At 43.9% G+C, this 24414-nt stretch overlaps 1 long non-coding RNA gene across 1 annotated transcript in view; it reads right to left on the bottom strand.

The window, feature by feature from the left end:
* Positions 1-24414, bottom strand: part of LOC144301903 (uncharacterized) — a 64684-nt gene that overhangs the window by 7368 nt on the left and 32902 nt on the right. Inside the window, exon 2 of the long non-coding RNA XR_013368806.1 lies at positions 2875-3019. This is a non-coding gene — a long non-coding RNA (uncharacterized LOC144301903). The remainder of the gene's footprint in view (positions 1-2874; positions 3020-24414) is intronic.

Below are 24414 nucleotides of genomic sequence, written 5' to 3' on the forward strand. Positions count from 1 at the left end.
ACAGCATCAGTAGCTTCCCCGCCAATCCGCCAGTCCTCTGGGCATCAGAGCCCAGCGCACCAGGAGGAGGGTCCTGGGGAGGACCCACACACCAGCCCACGCAGGCGGGAGTGAGGCACAAATGAATGGTTAACAAATGAATACTTCAGCTAAGCTATGTGGGTTCCAAACACAATCCCATCACTTATTAACCTGCCAACTTGGCCAATTTACTTAAACATTTCTTGTCATCAGTGTCCTCACCTGTAAATTGGGAGAACTAGTTGTTCTTAACATATAACATGGTGTGAGGCTTACGTGAGTTAATAGATGCAAAGCATATAAGAGAGCTCTTGGAATATGGAAAATCCTCAAAGATGGTTAGTGTCTCAATGCTTCAGTTACTTCTCCCACCAGGCGAGGTAGATTAACTCTTTCCTGCCATATGCCATTTAACGCTAAAAAAATCATTTAAAACGTATTGTACTGCCAAAACCCAAACCCAAACACAAAACAAAAAAAACCCTCTCTATGCCAGCACGCCTCTTCAGTCATGAATTCTGGTTCATGCGGTACCTGAGGAACAACCCCCAAATTCCAAATTGTGAAACAAATAGAAGCAATTTCTGGGAAACCATGAACAGAAATTGTGTATTGTCCAAGAAGAACAAGCCTACAAATTCAGACAAGAAACTCAGAAGTCCAAACCCTGCAGACAGAAATGAATGAGGATGGACCAAAGTAAGACCAAAAGGATGATGGGTATGGCCAGCTCTTCATTATGAACATTTATGGTCAAAAGGTTGCTTCTCAACTGGCATCTCCACTCACCTTAGTTATTGTGAATTTGGTGCACAAATTATTTCTATATTAGCTTTAAAACATAAACAGGTGACAAAGCTGTTGTAAAACCATACAGCTTTTTAAAGTCTATCCCTCTGTGGTGGCAGGTGCCCATCTATTCTCAGATGCCTTCCCAACCTTTGCCCTGATCTGTTCTGTGCCACAGGAATCTGCATCTCCTGTGCCCCTTGCCAACTGACTTCTAATGAATTGGTCCAATAGGAGGCAATGGTGAGACTTGAGAGTCTTTCTTACTCCTCTTGTAACAGGGCTTCCAACTGTATCTGAGTCTCCTACCTAATCGCCTTCCACATTGAGTTTCTAGATTCAGTCAGGGGCCCCAGTTTGATATCAGATCCTCCCAATGTCCTTCCAGCCCAAGAGGTGGAAGTGGAATGTTCTTAGAGCTAATCACTGATTGCTTAATGGCTTTCTAATGGTTTATTAGCTCTTATAGCACATGTGTATCCAATTCCCTTTCTTAAATTCCCTCTGAAATACCTAGACTGGATTTTAGGAATCAAGGGACTCTGACTGGTAAACCGTTGCCTCATTTACATAATTTTCCCTTCAATTATCTTAGTAGGAAAAGCACTGAATAGGAATCAGGAATGCAGAGCTCTGAGTTCTGATCCCATTTCAGCTGCTAATTGACTACATAACCACAGGCATTTCTCAGTGCCTCAGTTTCCTAATACATAGGAATATTGGACTGGGGGACTTCTAAGATCACTTTCAGTTATAATATTCTGGGACTTGACATTATAACCAATGTCACTGGCATCACTGTCACCTGGCACTTGAGAATGTGCAGTGGTGGGGACTGGGGGCATGCACTTACTGAGCTGCTTCAAGCACATGTGCTGGCAAGCCATTTTAGATCAGCAGCTGAGTTCAATCAAGGTGATCCAATCTGTTTCATGGGTAAGAGTAGGAATCAGGGAGGGCTGGGGTAGATGGGCTGGGTGCATGGATGGTGGGCACACGTACGCTTGTATGTCTTACACAAGTGTGTGATTGGCTAAGAAACTCATCAGTACATGAATCTCTATGTGTTGTTCCCACCCTTTATCTTTTACATTTAAAATTATAAAGAAAAACAAGTACAAAAATGAAATTATAAAGAATTTAGCACTTTAGCATCACACGATGAGGATCAGTAAGGATGATACTATCCAAATTAATTCCCCATCCAAATGAATATAAAGCCACTAGATACTAAGCATGACTATGTGATAAATTCATGGCCTCAGTAAGCAGATTTCCATTCTCCTTCTCTTCCCCAAACTTCCCCAAATCTTTTTTCCCTCACAACATGACAATGTATGGGTCACACATGAGCAGAGCCATGCAAAACTCCCGGTGTGCTGTCTGTACTCTGACCCTTCTTGCTTTTTCTAATCATTATGAAATGTGCCTATAACATTTACATTGTTAGCCTTTAATTGGTTTTGGGCTCAAAGTTGTGATCAGTAAATAGTAAAGCGAGTTATCATGTTCTTTATTGATAAAACATTAAATATAAGCCTCTATTGCACATCACATACACAAGTGCACACTCAACCTTGAAGATATTTTTACAGTAAAAACTCCCACAAATTTTTTCTTCTCAAGAAATATAGTCCTAAACTTCACACAAAATAATCCAGTTTAACTCCTCAGGGCTTCTTTAAAAAGATTGCTCTATCCTTTTTGTCAAAAGCAAATGCTGATATATTCCTCTATAACTAGTTGCAATTTGCAATGTGATAACCACTAAACACATGCTATTGAGCACTTGAAATGTAGCTGGTCCAAATCAATTTATGCCATAAACGTAAAGAACACACTAGATTTTGAAATCTCAATGTGAAAAAAAAAAAAAGGCCTAAGACATCTCAGTAACTTTGAATATTGGTTGCATTTTGAAATTATAACATTTTGGATATTGTGTTAAATAAAAGATACCATTAAAATTCATTTTATCTCTTCATTAGACAATTTTAACTTCCATTGCTCCATCTCTCTACTGAGCAGCACTGATTCTAGGAGTTAAAGGAAATGCAAACATACTTCTTCCACGTTTTTCTTTCTTACTAGACGATCTTGATGAAAAGCAGCCATACTGACTACAATTGATGGGGGGGGGCACCCAAATTTACAGGAAAGATGGATGTGCTGTAGTTTCAACTTGATGACACCCAAATCAAACTTCAGTCTAAAAAAAAAAAAAAAAAAGCTTCAGTCTATACAGAAAATAGCAAAGACTCAGTTAATGGTGCTGTTCACTGGAAAGAGCATCATTGTGTTTAAAACCTTGTGCTTCAAAAAAATAAATAAATAAAAAAAAATAAAACCTTGTGCTTCTTTCAAAAAACCAAGGGAGGGGAGGGCTTAAGGCAATTATTCGTATTAATTGAAAGCCAAAGAAGGTAAGGACCCCAAGTTAAAGTTTCAGAGGATTGACTTCACCCACAGCTCCTCCATGTCCTTACTATTCCAAAGCACACATCAAAAATAAATCTTACGGGGGTGCTTGGGTGGCTCAGTCATTTAAGGTTCCGACTCTTGATTTTGGCTCAATCATGATCTCAGGATTGTGAGATTAAACCCCATGTCAGGCTCCCTGCTGGGCAGGGAGTCTGCTTAAGATCCTCTCTCTCCCTCTCCCACTTCCCCTCCTCCTATCTCTCCTCCTCTCTAAAACACACAAAAAAATAAAAATAAAAATAGATCTTATGGACATGCAGGAGGCTTTAAAGCTTTAGGATGTTCAGAGCAGAGGATCTCATATGTTCTGTCTTACAACTAAATAATTTTATTCAGCATCTTAATCCCTGGCCTGAGCCATGGAGCCTGGTATACAGTAGGTGCTTAAGGATATTTGCTGAACTGAACCAAGCAACTGAAACACTGCAGTAACTGAGAGCTAGGGCCAGTCAGCTGTTGATAGCAAGGGAACAAAGACACAGCTCCAGAAATTGAGAAACACAATTACAGAAATTACCAGGAACATGCCACAGTGATTACAACTACGAAAGACTGAGTGAACCATTTTCCGAATACCACATTGTCACTCTAAGGAACTGAGGACCTTGGTTTTTCTTCTGGGTCACATAATAATCACCTTGCTAGCTTCATATTAGTAAAAAAAAAAAAAAAAAAAAAAAGCCAGGACTCTTTGCCACCTCTGCTTTGTATTCTTTTGTCCAAGCATTCACACTTACAAAAAAAAAAAAAAGAAAGGGAAAAAAAATATATATATATATTTATATTTATATATATTTAAACTTTGCATTCTTTTTCACCTAAATGGATCACGTAGGGACTCGGGTGGACCTTGGGGGCTTTTGGGGGGATAAGACCAATAACAGGAATTGCTAATGTAGTTTCTATTGAATGTGATGGATTCATTATGTAGAATCATTTGATAAATCAAGAGTACTACATTTTTACTCCATTCATCTTTGTCTTTTGGATTGCAGGGTGACATTGCCCACAGTCCCACTTTGAGCCTTGCTTGAAGCAGCTGGCCTCAGGGGTGAGCGCGGCCATGCCTCAATTCTCGTGAGCCTCTGCATTCATAATGCTGGTCTCTTGCCTTGAAGTCACTCTGAAGCTACACCCCACAGAAGTGCCCTCTTTTCTCCCAGCGAGTACAGGGACAAGCCTCATGCCTTGGAGATTGTCCTTGTCTCTCTGCCACATACTGGATGCAACCAGCGTGATCTTTAAAAATCACAAGGGTTATTATTTATCAGGTGTAGTGGGTTGAATAGGGCCACCTTTTGGGCTCCCCCAAAATATATGTCTACGTCCTAACCTCCAGAATCTGTGAATGTGATCTGATTTGGGAAAAAGGTCTTTACAGATATAATTAATCTCAGGATCTCAAGATGACATCATCCTGGATTTAATGTGATCCTGCCTAAATCTGACAACAGGTATCCTTATAAGAAAAAAACAGAGCGTGTTGACACACAGGGAAGAAGGCATGTGAGGTGGAGGAAGAGACTGGAAGGCTGCAGCTGCAAGCCAAGGAATGCCAAGGATTGCGGGAGGCCACCAGAAGGCCAGAGAGAGGCATGGAAGAGGTTCCCCCTCCTCATGAACTTCCAGATGGAACCAACCCTATTGACAGCTTGATTTTGAACTTCTAACCTTTAAACCTATCAGAGCATGAAGTTCTGTTGTTTTAAGCCACTCCATTGGTGGCAATTTGTTACAGCAGCCGCAGGAAATGAATATATCAGGTAAAAATGTTCAACAGAACCCAGGGAATAAATGAACCTGACGGTTTGCACAGGGAGGCTAGAGGCAAGTTTACATTTGCAAAGTCTATGAAGAGTGTAAATTCTGCTCAGCACGTTGTGTTTTCCATGAGACTAAAGCCTAAGTCGCCCCATGTGTCCTAGCTCCATTATTGCTGTTTATTCATGATGTCACTCTCCCTATTCGCAGCCACATACCTCTGGGGAATTCACCTCCTCCTACAAAGTCACCCACCTTCAGGCTCCCCTCTGAGCCTCTGGAAAGCAGGCTGTATTCTCAAGCTCCTTATGGCCCCAGCTTCCAAAGCCATGTCCATCACAAACAGGAACTTGATAAATGTCTGCTGAGTGGACAAATGGAACCAACCTTTGATTTATAATGTCCTCTTTGTATTGAGCATAAATGGACCTCCCCAAAACACCTGTCTCCATCCTAACTCCTTTCTGCAATACCCTCGCCAGGTGAGCTTTGTCATGGTCAATATGGCACTGCTTTCCTGGCCAGTTTGACTAACAGGCTTCCTCGTGTAGACCCTTTGCTGCTGAGCAGAGGCACTAAACACACGGTGTTCTCCTCTATCTTTTTGCCCTTATAAGGCTGCCTCTTCTTTGTTTTTGTTTTTGTTTTTTTTTAATTTTATTTATTTATTCTTGAAAGACACACAGAGAGAGAGGCAGAGACACAGGCAGAGGGAGAAGCAGGCTCCATGCAGAGAGCCTGACGTGGGACTCGATCCCAGGACTCCAGGATCACACCCTGGGCCAAAGGCAGGTGCTAAACCGCTGAGCCACCCAGGGATCCCCGTCTTCTTTGCTCAAAATCCTATTCCTTCAAATCTCAACTCAAAGGCAGTGACCTCTGGAAAGCTTTTCTGGATTTCCCTAAACAGTTTAACTTTTACCTTCCTTCTCCACTGCATTATGGAAAACCCTTAGCATTGAAACCCAGTAGATTTCAATTGTTGCTCCGTACCCTTTGGTGTTAGAAGGGGTAGCATCAAGATGAGGACCCTCTGCCGGGTGTCCTCCCCTTCATTACACCAATTATCTTGTTTTATTGTAACTCCTTGCATGTTTGCCTCTCCCACTATGGATTTCTCCATAAGCCATTATAAATTGAGTCTACTGTTTAAAAAATATTATCATCTCAGAGGAAGGAGGGCTGCCTTCAGTGCCCATGGAGCCAAGCCACCACAAAAACCCTGGTGGAAAGTTTTCTTAAAGACAAACTGACAGGCAGGCTGAGTCTGTAGAGGAAATGAGCCCACGGCATGAGCATGGGAATGCAACTCTCTGCCTAGACCCTGTGGGACAAAATCTGGAAATCTGCCCAAATGAGAAACCCCAAGTGCAGTGTGCAGGGGATTTCACACAGAATATAAGCGATACCCTAACTAGTCAGAACTGCGCCCTAGGGTCAAGTAGTTTCATTCTTCTTCACAGGGGAAAACTTGGAAAATGAGCCCTTTCACCTTGCCTAGCCTTATGTTTTTATTGCTTCCTTGTTACCCCTTCAGAGAAGTCAAACTTTTCTCTGATGATGACGGCATCTTCCTAAAAGCTTCTTCTGAGTTATTTTCGAAGAAGCTGGATCCATCTTAATATTTTCCTGCCATAATTGCCTCAGGCCAATTTCTTCTAAAGGAATTAAAAATGCAAATCTAATATTCTAATTGCATAATAGGATCATCTTGGCAGCTCGATCAATACTATCTCCCACTGTCAATAATATGGCTGGGCTGCGTGGATGTCAGAGCCCACCAGTCTCACTTTATCACTGGCCCCATGGCCCATCCACATCTATAAGATGTGACATCTTCTCCGTGCCCTTCTATCAATCAGCTTTAATTTGTGCATCACAGAGATGCACATTGTCATCTTCACATCCACATTGCCTTGGGCACCAGACAGCCCGGAGTTTGAGCGTTCGCATTTCCAAGGACTTGAGTTAAATGGCAGAAAGAGCGTGGATGACAACCTCATATAGGATCTTTTTTTCTTTCTGGCTACCATCCAACGGAATTGGAAGCACAGGACCTACAACAACAGGTGACCCCAAAGATCCCAGATCTGTCAGTGCAGCTACAGATCATTGCAAATGGCATGGGCCTGGAGCCCAGAGTCCCTGCTATGAGCTCCAGCTTGGCCGTCCCTCAGTGAGTCCAGTTGAGCAAGTCACCTAGCTTCTAGGTGTCTCAGTTTCTCCTTTTATAACAGATGGTGTTAACTTAGGTTGAATGCTGAAGTCTCTCCCAGCCTAAAACTTATTTTACTTCTAGAAGAATAAAGATCCTACTCTGTGTAGCAAGGATGAAAACTGTCAGCTTGATTGAAATAACTGACATTGTCACTACTTCTGGGCAATTTGCCAATTAACAGTAGCAATATTGTAATTAACACCTATTACACAAATTCTATTTCCATTGGGAAATGCTTTTTCAATAGATGTCCTTCACCCTTTCAATATTCCTTCTCTGGCTGAATTTGTTTTTCCAGGTTTCAAGTACCGTTCTATTTAATCCAAAATGCCATCATTCAATTTATCTACTTCAGCCCGCAAAAAACACCGGTGCAAACTATATCAAAAATCTTAAATTTCCTGAGGTAGAAATAAGCAATGGGGGTATACCAAATTGAGGTTTTTAATAGAAACCTTTACCTTTAGGTTTCTATTAAGTCCGATTTTAGGGTAAGCTAATTTTGTGGGTTGTTTTGTTTTGTTTTGTTTTGTTTTTTAGGGTAAGCTAATTTTGAATTGGCAATCAGGCCAAAGATTTTTAGATTCTTTGAGGAACATCTTTCTGAGATTATGACAGCACAGTGAAATTCAAAGTAATTTATTTGGCTTCCTAGAGAAGTATTTTGTGGGCATCTGTGAGTACCTCATGCAATTATAGTAAAATTCCTTATTTATATGGTTCTTTTTAGTTCATTCAATCACTCTATGCTGGGCTTGGGTAAAGAGCTTTCATACATATTTTCTTATCTGGTGTTCAGAGTGACCCAGGGCTTAGATGAGATTGGCATCATTTTCCCCAGAGGAGGAAATCAAGGCTGCAGGACAGTAAGAGATCCCCAGGAAATATCAGGAGACACGAAAGTGACAGAAGACACAAGGATTATTCAAGAAACCAGGAAGAAAAGAAAAGGTTCCTGCAGACTTAAGGCAGGCAAAGTGTTCCATTTTCAAAAGAGCTGGCAGAGGTCTTGAAGTTAAGGAGGTAGAGAGTGGAAAGGAAGGGATATTCTGTGAAATACAGACCAGCGAGCTTAATATTGATCCCTGGCAAAACACAAGAACTAATCATTATGGGTTGATCTGTGCGCTCAGGGACAAACAGTGACTGCCAAGAGGCTGGCCGCTCTTAGACAAGTCACCCCAATCTAATCTCGTTTCCTCTCCTGATACGGTTATTAGCCTGGTTGATCAGTGGATCTGGATTTCAGCAAGGCACTTGACAGAGTTGCTCAGGATATTCTTGTGGACAAGAGGGAGAAATGGGAGTGGGACTGGAGTATAGCTAAGTGAATTTGTAGCTGGTCAGACAAGCGTATCCAAAGTGTTGATTAATAGAGTGATGTCAACCTAGAAAGAGGACCATAATCATGTGCCCTGGGGCTCTGTTTTTTTGGCCTTGATGTGTTCAGCAAGCTCATCAGTGTCTGGAACAGTGTTGTCGGAGGCATGCTTGTTAGAACATTGACTGACACGAATGTGGGAGGGATGCTAATACGTTAAATAAAAGAATCAGGATCCAGAATGCTACCCCGCTAGTCCAATGGCCCCAGAACCATCCAGAAGAAATGTCATAGGAATGAATATAAACTCCTCTAATATATTCCAAAATGAGGAATAGAGAATGTGAGAATCTTAGCTTATGAGAAAAGACCTGGCCCCATGCATCATGTGCTTCCATGATTTGCTGTAGCCAATAACAAACCCAAGGGATTTCGGGCTGCCTTGGTAGACACTCAGGGTCCCCTCAAAAAGTAGTTCTGACCCTGCTATGTGGTGGGCTGGGAGAGACCCGGGTTCAGGTCAAGCACTGCATTTGGGAACAGATAAGAGATGATTCACTTGAGGGGAACAATATCCGTGACAGATGTGGCTGCCCCAGTAAGTGACAAATAGTTGACATAGTTGGGGATATTTACCCAAGGAAAGGCAAGGATGGCAATCTTCTAATATCAGAAGAGTGATGCAGGAAGAATGAGAAAACACAGTCTCCACTGTTCTGTGAGGGCAGAGGACATTATAGAAGCTGAGAGTTTCAGGCCATGGATGTTGCCCCATGAGCAAAGGAGTTCCCAATATTGAGTTTACAGGCTGGGTTTCTGGAAGAACGATTCCTTTCCGGAGTGAGAAATTGCTCTGTGTAGTTCTACAGGGCAAGATTTTGGTGTGTAGAGATGTGTTAACAATCGAATTGCCATAAACATGGCCAGCTGGTTAAATCCATCACATAAGCACTAGCCAGTTATTGCTTCAAGGTATTTTGTGTACATCGGGAAAGTGTGACGGAAGAATAAAAACGAGCATGACACATGGCTTTCCCTGGAGGAGCTTAAAATCTAAAGTCAGTAGTTGACTAAGTAAAAAGCAATGAAATCAGTTGTAATAGAGGCACAAAGAAAGAGCTGCAGGATGAAGAGAGGGTGATGGCTAACTTTAGGTTGGATTGGAGGCCATTCAAAGAAAGCTTCGCAGAACAGGAAGCATTTGACCTTGGTGGATGCTGGAACTCCAGCCCAGGCCTCCCAGAAGTATGACCAGTGCCATTCTAAAGACTCCCAGTCCTGCAACTTTCCCCATATGTACCCTTTTGAGATTTCACCTTCCCTGTCATTTCTTTGACAAGATGTTGTTCTCTGCCCACACTTGGCAATGCCGCAGTTTAGATCTCCTTGACTTGCTGACTTCCTCGTCACCTCACTGTTTCAAGGGACCTGACATGTGCCAGCCCTGCCTGCTTTCACAGTGGACAGAGTCCTGGGTCAGGAGTGGCATTCCATCACCTTTACCATGTCAGGTAACCTGATCCCAGGAGCGTCCCTTTGTCAGCTTTGCCATATTCTGTTGCTCAGAAGTCAGAGGCCCCTCCCACACTGGGTGGGCATACAAAGGCCACCCAAAGGTCTGTCTGCCACAGGTGCTGGACAAGAGTCAGCAGTCTCCTGGAGCAAGGGGATGAAAAGACGAGGCAAGGGCAGAGCTGCATAGTCAGTTCACAGCTGGGCTCCCGGCCCCGAGGGAAGCCTTTGGCATGCTCTTACTTTCTCACCTCTCTTGCACAGACAAATGGCTTGCTATCCTGTGAGTGTCACGGGGGTGCAGTTTAGGCACCAGGTCACCTCTGGAGTCACCTCTGAAGACTTGGTTAATTATTGGTAATTAAAAAGCCAGCAAATACTTTCAGAGCATGAACGAATTCCCAGCACAGCAGGTGAGATGAAACTGATCTCAACCAGCCATCTTGAGTTCTTCCCATTCTGGAAGCCCCTGTGCCCTTAAGGGCTCCACCAACCCACCCAGCCATGGTGGCTGACACTGCTGGATTTAGAGGGCTTGGCCATCGTACAGGCCCCCAGCCCGTGCCTACATGACAAGCCCAAGCCCAGCTGCCCAGATGGAACATTTCCTTTCCAGCAGTTTCAATTCCATGGAGCACTCAGAGACTATTGCTGGAAGCATCCCCTCAGCTTTCTCATGATGCAAGGTGTCACCTCCCCTGAGAACCAACCATTTAGAAATTAATCACCATAATGTTTTATTCTACAATAAAGATCCTGTTCTCTTTGTTTTTTGTTCTTAAGACCTGCCCCTAGAGATCTCAGGGGAAGATTGATTTGTATTTTCTCCTTCTGTCAAATGGTGTGAAACTGCATAGGAAATCATCACGCGGCACTTCCAATCCAAGCCATTTGCTCCATCCAGACATGGTGCCTTCCTTGGGGAGATAGTGTTTCCAACAGTGCGTAACCACCACAAGTCTGATGCTCTTTGGGGAATTGACTAGTGCAAAGAATGGCTCTGTGATAGACTGAAAAATGGCCACAATCCTTTGATCCTTACGAGAGTCACACCCTTTGCAATGTGACTTGGTGACACTTCCCATCAAAAAGTGGAATCTACTTCTTCATCCCCTGAATTTAAATTGTTGTTATAACTTAATTAAGGCAAAAGGATGAAGTGGGAAGGACAGTTTGGAAATCTGGGGCCCAGGTATCAAAAGGCTTTTTATTAAGTCCGCCTCTCAGAATCCTGCAAAAAGCAAGCCCAGGCGAGCCCGTTGGAGGATGAGAGACAATGTGTAAGAGAAGCTCGTTGCCTCATCTGATGCCATCCTGGACTGGCTAGGCTCCCGTCAACCCAGCCACTAACTGCAGACGGAGTGAATCCAACAGACACAGGAAAAACTGTCCAGCTGAGAGCCCAGACCAAGCTACAGACACCTGAGTGAGCCAATTGGCTATGATTTGTTTATTAGTTTGTTATGCAGTAAAAACTAACTGTTGCAGGCTCCATAGTTTATCAGCATAAATATCAGGGTTCCAAGTTTGAACGAATCCACTCCTTAGCTCGTTCTTAAACACCCAGTAGGCTGGGGATGTCCCTGCTCCTTCTGCCACGAGGTCTTTTGGTACCATTTTCTTGGGCCACCAGGACCTCACATTGAAATGAAGGAAAAACCTTGATGGTGAGGCGGGAGGTTTGAGCTGCCATGTTTTCCTTTCACAAAAGCCCTTGCAAAGCATATTTCTTTATTTCAGCCTTGGATGATTGCCTTCAATTCTTTGTTTCATAAGCTTCTATTCTTCCAAAGAGCCGTGACAGCATTGATTTCAACCTATGATTACTGGTGAAATATTAAACCTTATTGATTTGAAACTCAGGATTAGTTGCAAGTTGGATACGCTGCATATTCTGAAGATGGGCAATTTTATTTCTTCTAGTTGAAAAGTAAGTGCAGCTCCACGATATGTTCTGGGGGATGTAGCACGTCAAGTCAGCTTTCTTATTTTGTCTGCCTCCAGATTTCCTAGGATAGGAGAATCCCAGCTATTCCTAGGCATTTTCTCATTACAAGTATTTTTGAAACTTAGTTCATACCCTCCCCACCCCAAATTAATGAATAATTCCTTTTATGTGTCAGTAGCTACTAAAATTAATTATTCAAAATAAATCACACATCACATTCAAGATTAAAAATGGAAATTTAGTATTTTTTGATCAGTTGGGGAAAATATTGAGTTCCAATTCCCCTGAAATTAGATACTTTATTGCAAATGATGCATATTTATTAGCAAATATTTATATACCACAGTGCCTTTTTAATAGATGAGTAATTTTTTAAAAAGTAATAAAAATAGAAACATAACAAACATAGAAACATAGAAATATAGCATTACTAGTATGTGGACATCTCATTCATTCTGTAACATTTGGTCATGTGTTACCCAGAAATGCTACTGAAAGTAGCTAATAATTAGCTATCAGAGAATGAAAGTATGGTCTTAGAAGACAAACGAATACCCAGAAAATTTTTTTTTAATTATTTGAAGACTTTTGAAATACCTTCAGTTCACTGTGTAAGGTCCCCAACGGCAAGAAGCACCTGTGTTTTATTCCCTGAGACATACCACTTGGCAGAGTGACCAGCATAGAGTAGGTCCTCAAGACACATTATAGTTGAAAACATTTGGCCATGAGTAGTAGACATCTCTTTAATCTGAGCATCGGAGTTAGGGCATTTAAAAGAAACCTATCTGACAAGTATGTAATCGATATTTCTGATGGGAACTCAGGGCTGCTTTTATATTTTAGTGCCTCATTAAGTTTTTCAACTTTTAAAACTTAATACATCAAGGTTTATTGATACCTTATATATCTTTCCATCAATCATAATACAAGACTAGTTTCAATGCTGGGAGCCTACAATAATCCACGTTCCAACTAATTCATTAAGAAATTCCCAAGGTTGGGTGAAATGAATAAAAGCAGATATATTTGCTCCCCTATTGGCATGGCTGTGGGGAGAGCTCTTCTGAATGGACGTGGCATTTGGTCTTTCCCTTTAGGACAAGCTGGGCTGGACAGCTGATCATCTTCTCTCCGCCCATCAGTCAGCATGGCCTGTGTCGGCTGAGGCTCCTGCTACCTGAAACTTCCAGAGACTTTTTCCAGAAAGGGACTCTGGTCAACTCCAGCAAAGTGTGGGATTCTAGAAAAAGAAGCTGAAGGCACTCACAGAATCAGGGGGATGAAGAAGGAACCTGGAAAGACCAGCTCTGGTACCAGCCTTGGTACCCCATGGGAAGCCCTGAGACATTCTCTCAGACATGGAGGTAAGATGACACAGCTCTCACAGGCCTTCTGTCACAGCGTGTGGCACCTTTGCACATTTAAAAAAAAGATTTTATCTATTTATTTGAGAGAGAGTGAGACAGAGAATGGGCAAGGAAAGAGGCAGAGGGAGAGAGAGAAGCAGACTTCCCACTGAGCAGGGACCCCGATGCCAGGCTGGATCCCAGGACCCTGGAATCCTGACCTGAACCAAAGGCAGATGCTCAAACAACTGAGCCACCCAAGCACCCCTCTTTTTATTTTTAAGATTTTATTTATTTATTTGAGAGAGAGAGAGCACAAGCCAAGGAGGGGCGGCAGGAGACTGAGAAGCAGACTCCCTGCTGACCATTGGGGCTCCATCCCAGGAGCCTGGGATCCTGACCAGAGCTGAAGGCAGTTGCTTAGATGCTTAACCGCCTGAGCCACCCACGCACCCCACACACACCTTTTCACATTCTTAAGAGAGTCAGACAGCCATCAACCTGCAGCCACAACAGGGTCACGTGTCCACTTCCCAGTGGGAAGGAGCCCAGAGAAGAAATCTCAACATGCACAACTCACATTGTCCCTAGAATAAGGCACTAGAAAAATGAGCTCAGGTCACATATCAGCGGGGTCAAACAGGCGCTGGCTCAGGGTGTACTCCTGCAGAGGATGGATGCTGAGACTAGTAATGATGTTATTGTTAACTATTGTTATTATTAGGGCTTCCTATGTGCCAGGCACCCTTCTATTTTTCTCTGGTTACTAAACCCATTGCTCACAACAACCCATGAAGTAACTCTTTGACAAATGAGGATGCCAAAGCAGAGAGAAGTGAAATAACTTGCCGAAGATCTCACTGCCAGTGAAGAGAGCTCAGACTCTAACCCAGTCACCTCATCTCTAGAATTATTCTCACAGTGAGTCACACCTATAGGTGCTGAGGAACTTCAGCCTACTGACGTCCCAGCTGACTGAGTAACCCCAGAAGCTCCAGAAACACCTCTCCAGAGAGACTGAAGAAGCTCTTACACTGGTTAAGCCCAGATAGTGGCTGTGATCCCCACCCCTGGTGTCATGCTTCATGCAACCTCTTCCTCTTGGCTTATAAATATATGTGTGTGTGTGTGTGTGTGTGTGTGTGTGTGTGTGTGCTGTTGCAAATCCTGCTGGCCTTGGAGGAGCTAGCTGCCTCAGACCTACACATGACACACTAAACTCTACCAACCTCCAGTGAGCTTGCGAGAGCCCCAGCCTCAGGAGAGTGGACATTCCAGTGAGCCTATGAGAACCTGAGCAGAGATCCCAGGTAAGGCATGTCCAGACCCCTAGCCAATGAAAACAGTGAGATAATAAGTATGTGGTTTGGGAGGGTTTTCTAAAAATTTTATTTACTTATTTACGAGAGACACAGAGAGAAAGAGGTAGAGACACAGGCAGAGGGAGAGGCAGGCTCCTCACAGGGAGCCCGATGCAGGAATCGATCCTGGATTCCCGGGATCACGGCCTGAGCCGAAGGCAGATGCTCAACCGCTGAGTTACCCAGGTGTCCCACAAGTATGTGTTTAAACCACCAAGTTGGGTAATTTGTAACACAGCCTGGAAACCTAATGTAGACACCGATAAGAACAGGGGCAGCCCCACCAGTAGGACCATTCCTGTGGGGTACTTCGGAGGAGGAGAGAGTCCACCACAACAAAATGCCCCACCAGGGGGCTCACTGTGTAGCTAACCAAGACTTTGGCGATTGATCTGGGAACCCTGTTGCTTTCAGCCTTTTCATAATCTTAAGAACACTAGAGATCACTCCAGAAAAATGCATTTACGGGCAATATTGTGTACACCTCGGGTGGGCATTCGGGCAGGTCCCTGAAATGTCCCCTTGCATCTTCTGCATTCATACCCAGAACCCCTGCTCGAGGGCACACCTTCCTGATGAGGCATGTTGTTTCCAGATATAAAGTGGTTCTTGGGGAACAAAAAAATATTTTTTAAAGCATAAGGTACAGATATACATATAGGACATAAGCAGATTTACAGATTCTCTGTGACATTATAATTTGTTGGGAGACCATTAGAAAATGTCTTAAAAAGCTCTACAGGGGGATCCCTGGGTGGCGCAGCGGTTTGGCGCCTGCCTTTGGCCCAGGGCGTGATCCTGGAGACCCGGGATCGAATCCCATGTCGGGCTCCCGGTGCATGGAGCCTGCTTCTCCCTCTGCCTGTGTCTCTGCCTCTCTCTCTCTCTCTCTCTCTCTCTGTGACTATCATAAATAAATAAAAATGAAAAAAAAGAATTAAAAAAAAAGCTCTACAGGGAGCAGACAATGAAAAGACAAGGTGGAGAAACAGTGATCTACAGAATAACAGTTCGGGGCCAGAACACAGCAAGGCTTCCGAAACGCTAATAATTCTACATCGTGTCCTGGCTGCTGGTTACATGGATGCGTTCACTAGTTAAAAAAAAAAAAAAATCCGTGAGCTGCTGGCTAGTGACTGCACACCTGACTCTATGGGAGGCAAGAGGCCAAGTTTACCCCCAGGAAACTACAGTCCAGAGTCCCACTACCTCTAGCTGAAGAAGCTTTCATGCCAAGGTCAAGAGTAAAGACTCCAGGCAAAAGCCTGGGCTCTGTCCCAGCTTCCCCCTTTCCTAACCGTGTTACTTTGGCAAAAAATAACCACCCTGGCAAGCCTCAGTGTTTTCATCCAGAAAATGGGCTTAATAACACAACCTACCTCAAAGTGCTCCAGTGCGATTGACGGAACGTGTACCTGAAAAAACACTTAGGACAGTGTCTGAAACAGCCAACAGCCCACAAGTTTTGCTGGTTTGTTTTCATTGTAGCTCTTTCTGCCTTGTCCTCTCTCTCTCTCTCTCTCCCTCTCGATTTTAGGTTTCTGAAAAACAGCAAAACAGAACAAAACGAACGAAAAAAACTTAGCAATTCTCCTTCCCCACTGAGCCCTCAGTGTGGCGCTCAGCAGAAGCTAGATGCTTCCAGGGTTGTGGTCAAAGTTGTGGAATCATTTACTTTCTTGTGGCATTTTGATACAGTTCAGAATTATTGATCTTGGTTTCTGGGAACAATATGGTTACATATTAGATACTTTCAGACCAAATTTTGTTTTCTCCTACAAAGATGGGGTAAAGGGTCACAGCTTCCCAGGCTTGACACAAAAGAATGATCCTCTGGGACCCAGGAGCCCGGTTCCATTTCCACCTCTGCTGGCCACCAGCTGGGGGATTTTTAAAAATAAATCCCCTTGCCCACACAGACCCAGGCTCTCCCATCTGGGCAGCGAGAAGGGCTCCCTCTGCGGGGCTATAGGGTGAGTAATGACAGCAATAGCAAACTCGCCTCTCCTGTGTGCCAGGGATGAGTTGGAACGCTCTGGAATTACTCCTTTTGTCCTCATGAGGGAGCACTCTTGTCATCCCCATTCAACAGCTGGGGAAAGTGAGGCACGGGAGTCCCACTGTTGGTAAGTGGTAGAGTTAGCAGCTGGCTAGGAGCCTGTCTTCCCAACCATTACCCAGTCCTGCCACATACAAGTTCATTAAGTTCATTAAGAAATACTTAAGGTGGAGCATTTGGGTGGCTTAGTCAATTAAGCATCTGACTCTTGATTTCAGCTCAGGTCATGATCTCGGGGTCTTGAGATTGAACCCCATGTCAGATTCTGTGCTCAGTGGGGAGGCTGCTTGAGACTCTCCCTCTCCAGCTGCCCCTCCCCTCCTCAAATAAATAAATGAATCTATTAAAAAAAAAGAAATACTCAACGTGCCTTCCCTAGAACTACATGCATTTCAACCCTGGGGCTGGTGTGGTGGTCATGGTGTCTTGAGTTGGCTCCTGTTGCTCTATATGAATTGTCTCATCTCCCCGGGCACATGATTGGCCTCTGGCATCAGAGACTGTCTTCCTGTATACGGGCTCTTCCTTGCTGAGACACATAGTGGGGTTCAGCAAATACTGGCATGGTCAGAGTGTCCCACATAGGCAAATCCATCTACTGATTTAGCTGAGAGGGTGCTGGAGGGGGAGAGAAGAAAGCCTGGTGCTCCCAGGGGTCAGTAGTTTGGTGAGACAAGTCTGGCACCAGAGGAGGACCACAGGTCCCCAGGGAAGTCAGGACACGCCTGGTACAAGGTGTGGTGAGGACAGTCGAGGCTGATTTCGGCGGCAGGCTGTAAGACCGTGACACCAGACAGACACCAACTCGCCACAGGAACTTCCTGAAGGACCCTTCGCCCGCAGCCTCCAAAGAGTTGCCCGGAGGGACAATGCATCATTCACAATGCCATTTCCATGTTCACCTTTTTGAAATATTAATGGACCTGGCTGGCCTTTGTTCTGCTGACCATGGACACAGCACCTGTCCCTAGAGAAGATGGACTCAGAGGCCAGGATTGAAATTCCATCAAGTCTTTGGGTCAATGGAAATCCTTTATGCTGTGACAGTGACGCAGGCCCACTCCTTCCCTTCACTTAATTCCAGAGGCTTCAAGCAAGATTTGCTCATGGGATAGAATAGAGTTCCATTTCAATTATAACCCCAAACGCTGTGGTGAGGAGAGAGAGGCTTGCCAGCAGAATCAAGGGTCTGCAATGAACAGCCCACTGGCTGCTGGCAGGTGTAGGTACAACCGTCATGCATGGATCCCCCTGGGCGTCAGCCCTGCAGCCTGAGAGGAAAGTTCACTCCAGGATTTATACTGGGAGTACACACGCGGGAAGAGGCTCAGATCTTTCTGCACTTCTGATTTGAGGCTCTGTGTCCGCACCCAACTATTAATATCCGAAACACACCTGAATCACCTAGGGTTGTGTCTCGATGTCAGCATTGTCTGGAAGGGCCACGGGAGGCTCAGGGCTCCAGGTTGCAAAGCGGTGGCCAACAAATGCGCATCCGACTCTAGAGCATTCAGTAGTTTGCCTGCATCCTGCCCAGTGACCAACTATTGTCTATCACAGTAGACTCTGTGGTTACAGGCCACCCGGTAATTCTAAAGCCAGCACACACTAGCGCTGACACACACACTGTGGCAGACGCTGAGGGCACCTGTCCATATCCCCTCACCCCTCCCTGTCAGTGCACTCCAGCCCAACTTCCAACTCCCAGCACCTGCACTTATTTGCCTGAGGGCTTTCTGTGGCCACCGGAGCCTGATCTCCACATAGAGGAGGTTGGAATGGACAGAAGATCAATGCCACCAGGAGCAGCTCTCACCCACTGACTGGCTGGTGGGTATTGGTGGGTATTGGTGGGTACATACACCACAAGGTGGGAAAAATCTAACATTTAACATTGACTCCTAGAGTTCCTGAGGTATCAGGCTCTAGTTTTCCACAAAAGTAATTTATAGACTTGAATCTTTGTCTCAGAATCTGCTTCTAGAAGGACCTAAACTTAGATGTCTATCTTACACACACACACACACACACACACACACACGCATGCACACTCACATGCATGAACACACGTGCACACAAGCACACACACACATACCACTATTCACGGAAGGGTTTAAATTGTACAACACTCTGATTACATTACCTTATTTATTTATGACTGTTCTTATTTCATTTTAGAAATTGGGAAACGAGTCTAAAGAGGCTAACAGATCGCCCAGAGTCAAGTATTGGGCTCAAACCATTTCTAGCTATTTCCAATGCCTTTGGTTTTTCTATAGCATAGTGCTGCCCCAATGCAGGTGACAAACAAAGAAGACTTCCAAAAATCTCACTTATGGTCAGTGTGTCTCTTGGTAAAATCTAAAATTGGCAGACTAAACTACTCTAATATTTGGAGTGAATCAGTGCCTACCCATTCCCGGCAAGGCTTCCCCTATCATCTACTGGCGTGTACTACAAACTATAGTGGTGTTCAATAAATACATGGTGGATAGATGGATGGAAGATAGATGATGGATGGTGGATGGATGGGTGCATGGATGGATGAATGGGCAGATGGATGGATGGATGGACGGATGGGCAGATGGGTGGATGGATGAATGGGCAGATGGATGGATGAATAACTGCCTATTATCAGTCCACAATGAATGCCTAGATCTCTTGCATTCTGAGCAAGGACAAGGGTGAAGTTACAATTTATGAAATGTGATTTGCATGTAACCTATTGCCTATGTTCTGTCCTAGCACCAAAGACATCTGAAAGGAGGTATATGAGGATGTCATCTATTGGGAGTATCAGAAAAAAAAAAAAAAAAAGTTTGAGAAAAACAAGTTTCAATCATTCACCAAAAGCTGGGGGTGAAACAGATCTTGAACCTGAAGCAGTGGTTTTTATGCCTAAGTGAGAACAAAAACCCCCTGGCAAACTCGTTGGAAATGCTAATTTCCTGCTATACATCCAAGGTTCTAGTTTAATAAGAACCCAGGATCATGTATATCCTCAGGTAATTCCAAAGACATCACAGGGATTGTGATGTCCTGGACTGGAATGAAGGGACCCTCCTCCCTTCACAGAGATCTCTTCTTCCCTTTAGTTTATTGTCGGGGTTTGCCTTTAAGTATCAGCATCACAAATACACCTGTGACTTGTAGAAGTGGGATATAAAAGGCACTACTCCCGCCCTGGGTATTCACTGAAAGTGGCAAGGAAAAACACAGAACCAAGATCTTAGGGTGAGAGGGGAAATTGGGGGCTGGGAAATTCAACCCCAGACCCAGAGTATCAATCCCTCATAATGCTGCCCACAGAAAGCAGTCTAGCTTTTGCTTGAACACTTCCTGTAAGAGGAGGCTGTCTACCACCCCAAACTGTCCATTTATTTTTTAACTGTTTGGTTACAAAGTTCTCAGTGGTTTCAGGTGTGTTTGCTGAGGCCACAAAGATTAGGTCCAGTCCCTGTGCACCGTGGCAGCTCATGGAATATTTAGGGACAAATGGAATGGCTGGTCGTCCAAGATGAGCACCACCCTTATTTCTTAAGCATCCATGTGATAGAATATGATCACTGTCAACACCTGGGTGATGCCCTCAGACCTGCCTTTGAATTCGGCCTTCCAGCTGTGGTCTGATAAGCACGAGGAGAGAAGGTCTACACACCCTTTATTATGGACACTCTACCTCCATTATTGCCTTCTGAAATCACATTAGCTGATCTAGTAGCCACATCCTATTGAGCCAAAACTCAATTAAAACCCCCAAAGTCTTTTTTCACTGAGAACCTCTCTGTGTGTGGCCATTGATCCAGTTATCAGCACTCTCTGAGTAAAGCTATTCAACCATGTTGCGAATCAGAATCTCACTACTTGGCCTGTGTTTCCACATCTTTCCATCAGCTCCACGTGGGAGGAGGCCCATTGCTTCTTCAGTCTTCCTCCGTTTACTAGATCTGGGTAGAGTGACCAAAATCACCAGAGGCACACCGACCGTCACGACACCAGAGGAGACTTTTGGTCTGGGATCTGATCACACCCACAGAAACACACGACAGGTAACACTTCATTTCCAAATCATCAAATGAAGTGCTCTTGTCATGAAAAAAATTCTCTCTTCCCATGCTGATGGTGGAAAATAGGCTAACACGGGGCTCTCTGAGAGTATCCAAGGAATGAGGGAACTTGTGTCAAATCTGAAGCACAGCTGGTATAAGAACAGAGTTTAATCCACTTTTATTTATTTTAATAGCTGATCACTCATTTGGATCTATTTTTGTGGTCACTTCCCTGGCTTTGTTTCTTCTGTCTCCTTTTTTTCCTGCCTTCTGCTCTGTTTTTGTTTCTTTTTTTTTAAAGATTTTATTTATTTAATAGAAAGCACACACGTGTGTCCGAGAGCAAGAGGAAGGCACAGAGAGGGAGCAGCAGACTCCCTGTTGAGCAGGGAGCCTGAGGTGGGGCTGGATCCCAGGACCCTGGGATTATGACCTGAGCTTCAGGCAAATGCTTAACCAACTGAGCCATCCAGGCTCCTCTATTTTTGTTTTGTTTTTGTTTTTTTTATCCCTTTTTCCTTTCTATTCTTTTGGAATCATATATCTATATTTCTATATTTGCATTAATATAGTATTAAGTGTACTAGGCTATCTTTTTTTTCAGATTGTGATGCTAACCAATACCAACAAAATAAGGATTTTAGAACTCTTAAATATCTCTCACAAATTCTGTCCTTTTATCATCCATCATGTTGTTGTTCGATATTTTCATTCCTTCTCCTTTTAAATAGCCTCTCACATATCATTCATATTATCTTTATGGTAGATTGGCAAAATGTTTTTACCAGTTTCTTAACTTGCCCTTGCTTCTTGCAGCGCAGATTCCTTACAGCTTTCTTTCCTTATTTTCAGTACTGCATTACTTTATTTTCTCTTTCAGGTTGTAAGTCTCTTAGTCTTTGTCAAAAACACCTCTATTTTGCTTTCACTCATTATAGAGCAATGGGTGAAACCATTATATCTGAGAGGGTTTTAGAAGGAATGAGATAAGAGGAAGTGAGGAGAAGAACCGTGAGGACCCTGCCAGCATCTCAGGCTCAAGCTGCTAGGAAAGCTCCCTCCCCTGTGAACGATCATTGAACTGAGTATAGATATGAAGCTGATTATTACTTTTCTTTTTTTAATTTTTTAAAATGTATTTATTCATAGAGAGAGACAGAGACAGAGACAGAGACACAGGCAGATGGAGAAGCAGGCTCCATGGAGGGAGCCCGAGGTGGGACTCATCCGGGGTCTCCAGGATCACGCCCTGGACTGAAGGCGGCGCTAAACCTCTGAGCCAACAGGGCTGCCCTAATTATTACTTTTCTTTAGCGGTTAGGAAACAGTATTTGATCATCTTCTGACATCTGTTGCTGCTAATGAAAAGTCTTCTTTTCTGACTGCTGCTCCATTGGAGGTGCACATTGTAAAGATTTTTATATCACCTTACACGTCCCGCAGTGTCACTGCAGTGTGTTAGATAGATGTGGGTTTATGCTATGTAGCCTCCTCAAGGCTTAAGATGCTATTGCAAACTGATCTAATGGTTATTAGTTACAGAAAATTCTCCAGCAATGTTTCTCTATCGTCTCTTCTCATTCTTTCTAAAACTGCCTTCTGCAACTCCAATTAGCTAGAGTTGGAGCTTCTTGATTTGTGTTCATTGTCTCAACTTCTGCTTCATATTTGCTATCTCTTTGTCTCTTTGAGCTGGATTCTTTTTCTTTTTAAAAGATTTTATTTATTTATTAATGAGAGACACAGAGAGAGAGAGAGGCAGAGACACAGGCAGAGGGAGAAGCAGGCTCCCCACTAAGCAGGGAGCCCTATGCGGGACTCGATCCCAGGACACTGGGATCACGACTTGAGCCAAAGGCAGATGCTCAACCACTGAGCTACCCACGTGCTCCTGAGCTGGATTCTGAGTGTTTTATTTTTTCAGTGTTATCCTCAAAATTACTTATTTCTTCAGCTGTGTTATCAGTCTACTTTTCTCAAACCCACCTGCTTTGCTCTCATTGTGCATTATAAAGTCAATTCCTCACTTTTCTCTTTGAACATCTATATCATGCTCATTTTCAAATTCTTTGGACATTTGTCTGCAGTTCTTTGTGAGGGCTTCCACTTGCTGCATCTGTTGACCCTCACTCCAGGGGTAAATATGTCTGTGTGTTCTGTAATCCTTTTAGTTGCTTGGTGGGGGGGGGATCAGAATATACAAGCGTGCACAACGTGTCAGATGTAAGCTTGTCTTTGGCATATTTTGGCTCCTGAAGGAATGTCACCAGCATACCCAGGGTTATGGAGGTGACCCTCGACAACAGTGCAAATGTGGTTCCCGTAGACCCTGTGGAGTTCCAGGCTGTTTTTAATGGGACTTGTTTTTAATGGGATTTCTTGGCTTGAGACCTGGCTGTGAGCATTTAGTCTCACACTCACACTGTGCTGACTGGTGTTTTCTGCTTTCCCTCAAGCAACTCTTTCTACCCAGGTCCAGAACAAAAGTCCATAATTGGTGCTGATGGTTGGAGCCTTTGATCCCATTTCAGTGACAGGATGGTTCTTATGACTGTGGGTTCAGTCTCACCTCATCCCTCACAGATCTTGACACCTGAACACATTCCCCATCCACTGATACAACCCAGGCTTAGGGTATGCCCACGTCCAGAGTCCCCAAGCTTCCTTCTGTTCCAAATCTGGCTTCTTATTTCTGGCACCTGGAGATCTGCCTTTCCAGCTTTTGGACTCACCTGTGGATTTTCATGTTATTGTTATTTTTGGAGTAGAAGGGGGAAGACTGCCGCAATTACCTCACTTGGCGATCTTAACCAGAAGTTTAAAGGACCTTTCCAACTTTAGAGGAATTAACTCATGGGTAATGCTTTACCCTCAGCCTCTAATTCATTGTCTTTCTGGTCATCCACCTCTGCATCCACTTTGCATCCGAGTCCTACAAGAACAAACAAGTGGCTTTATAGCAAGACAAAAAATCCCAACACACTCACTAAGGCAAAAGCTGAACCTCACAGAGACTCATCTGAAACCAAAAGCACCATATGCTCAGCGAACACTCGTCTTGGTATCCTCAGGGTGCTGACCAACTAAAGATGTTAGCGAAGCAAAAGGGAAGTTTCTACCCAGTGTGCTCCTGGCTCAGAAGTGGAAGGACCCATATTATAAGAAGCAACATTTACCAAATACAATTTTGACAAGAAGACTTTTTGCAACTCCTCATCCTCACCCAAACCCTGGTTGGAAACTCTGAGCAGTCGCACGTATATGCAAAGCTGAATGAGTCTGAAGCAGAGCCGTTCAATAATATATAATAGAAATGTTAACTGCCGTATTGATTTTTTATTATGTTTGTATTGCCTGTTTAATTTTATTTCCCTTACAGGAAATTTTTTAATCAAAAATCCAGTTATTGAAAAGCCCCATAAGCTAACAGATAGTAGCGAGATGCGAGGAAACACAGGCACTAAATCACTCCTGGTTATTCCCTCCTCCACCTTCACCCACCCCCAGCAAGAGTTCAAAACCGAAAGCTCCTCCATTTCCAACAG

This window comes from Canis aureus, chromosome 30 (assembly GCF_053574225.1).
Source record: "Canis aureus isolate CA01 chromosome 30, VMU_Caureus_v.1.0, whole genome shotgun sequence".
NCBI lineage: Eukaryota > Metazoa > Chordata > Mammalia > Carnivora > Canidae > Canis > Canis aureus.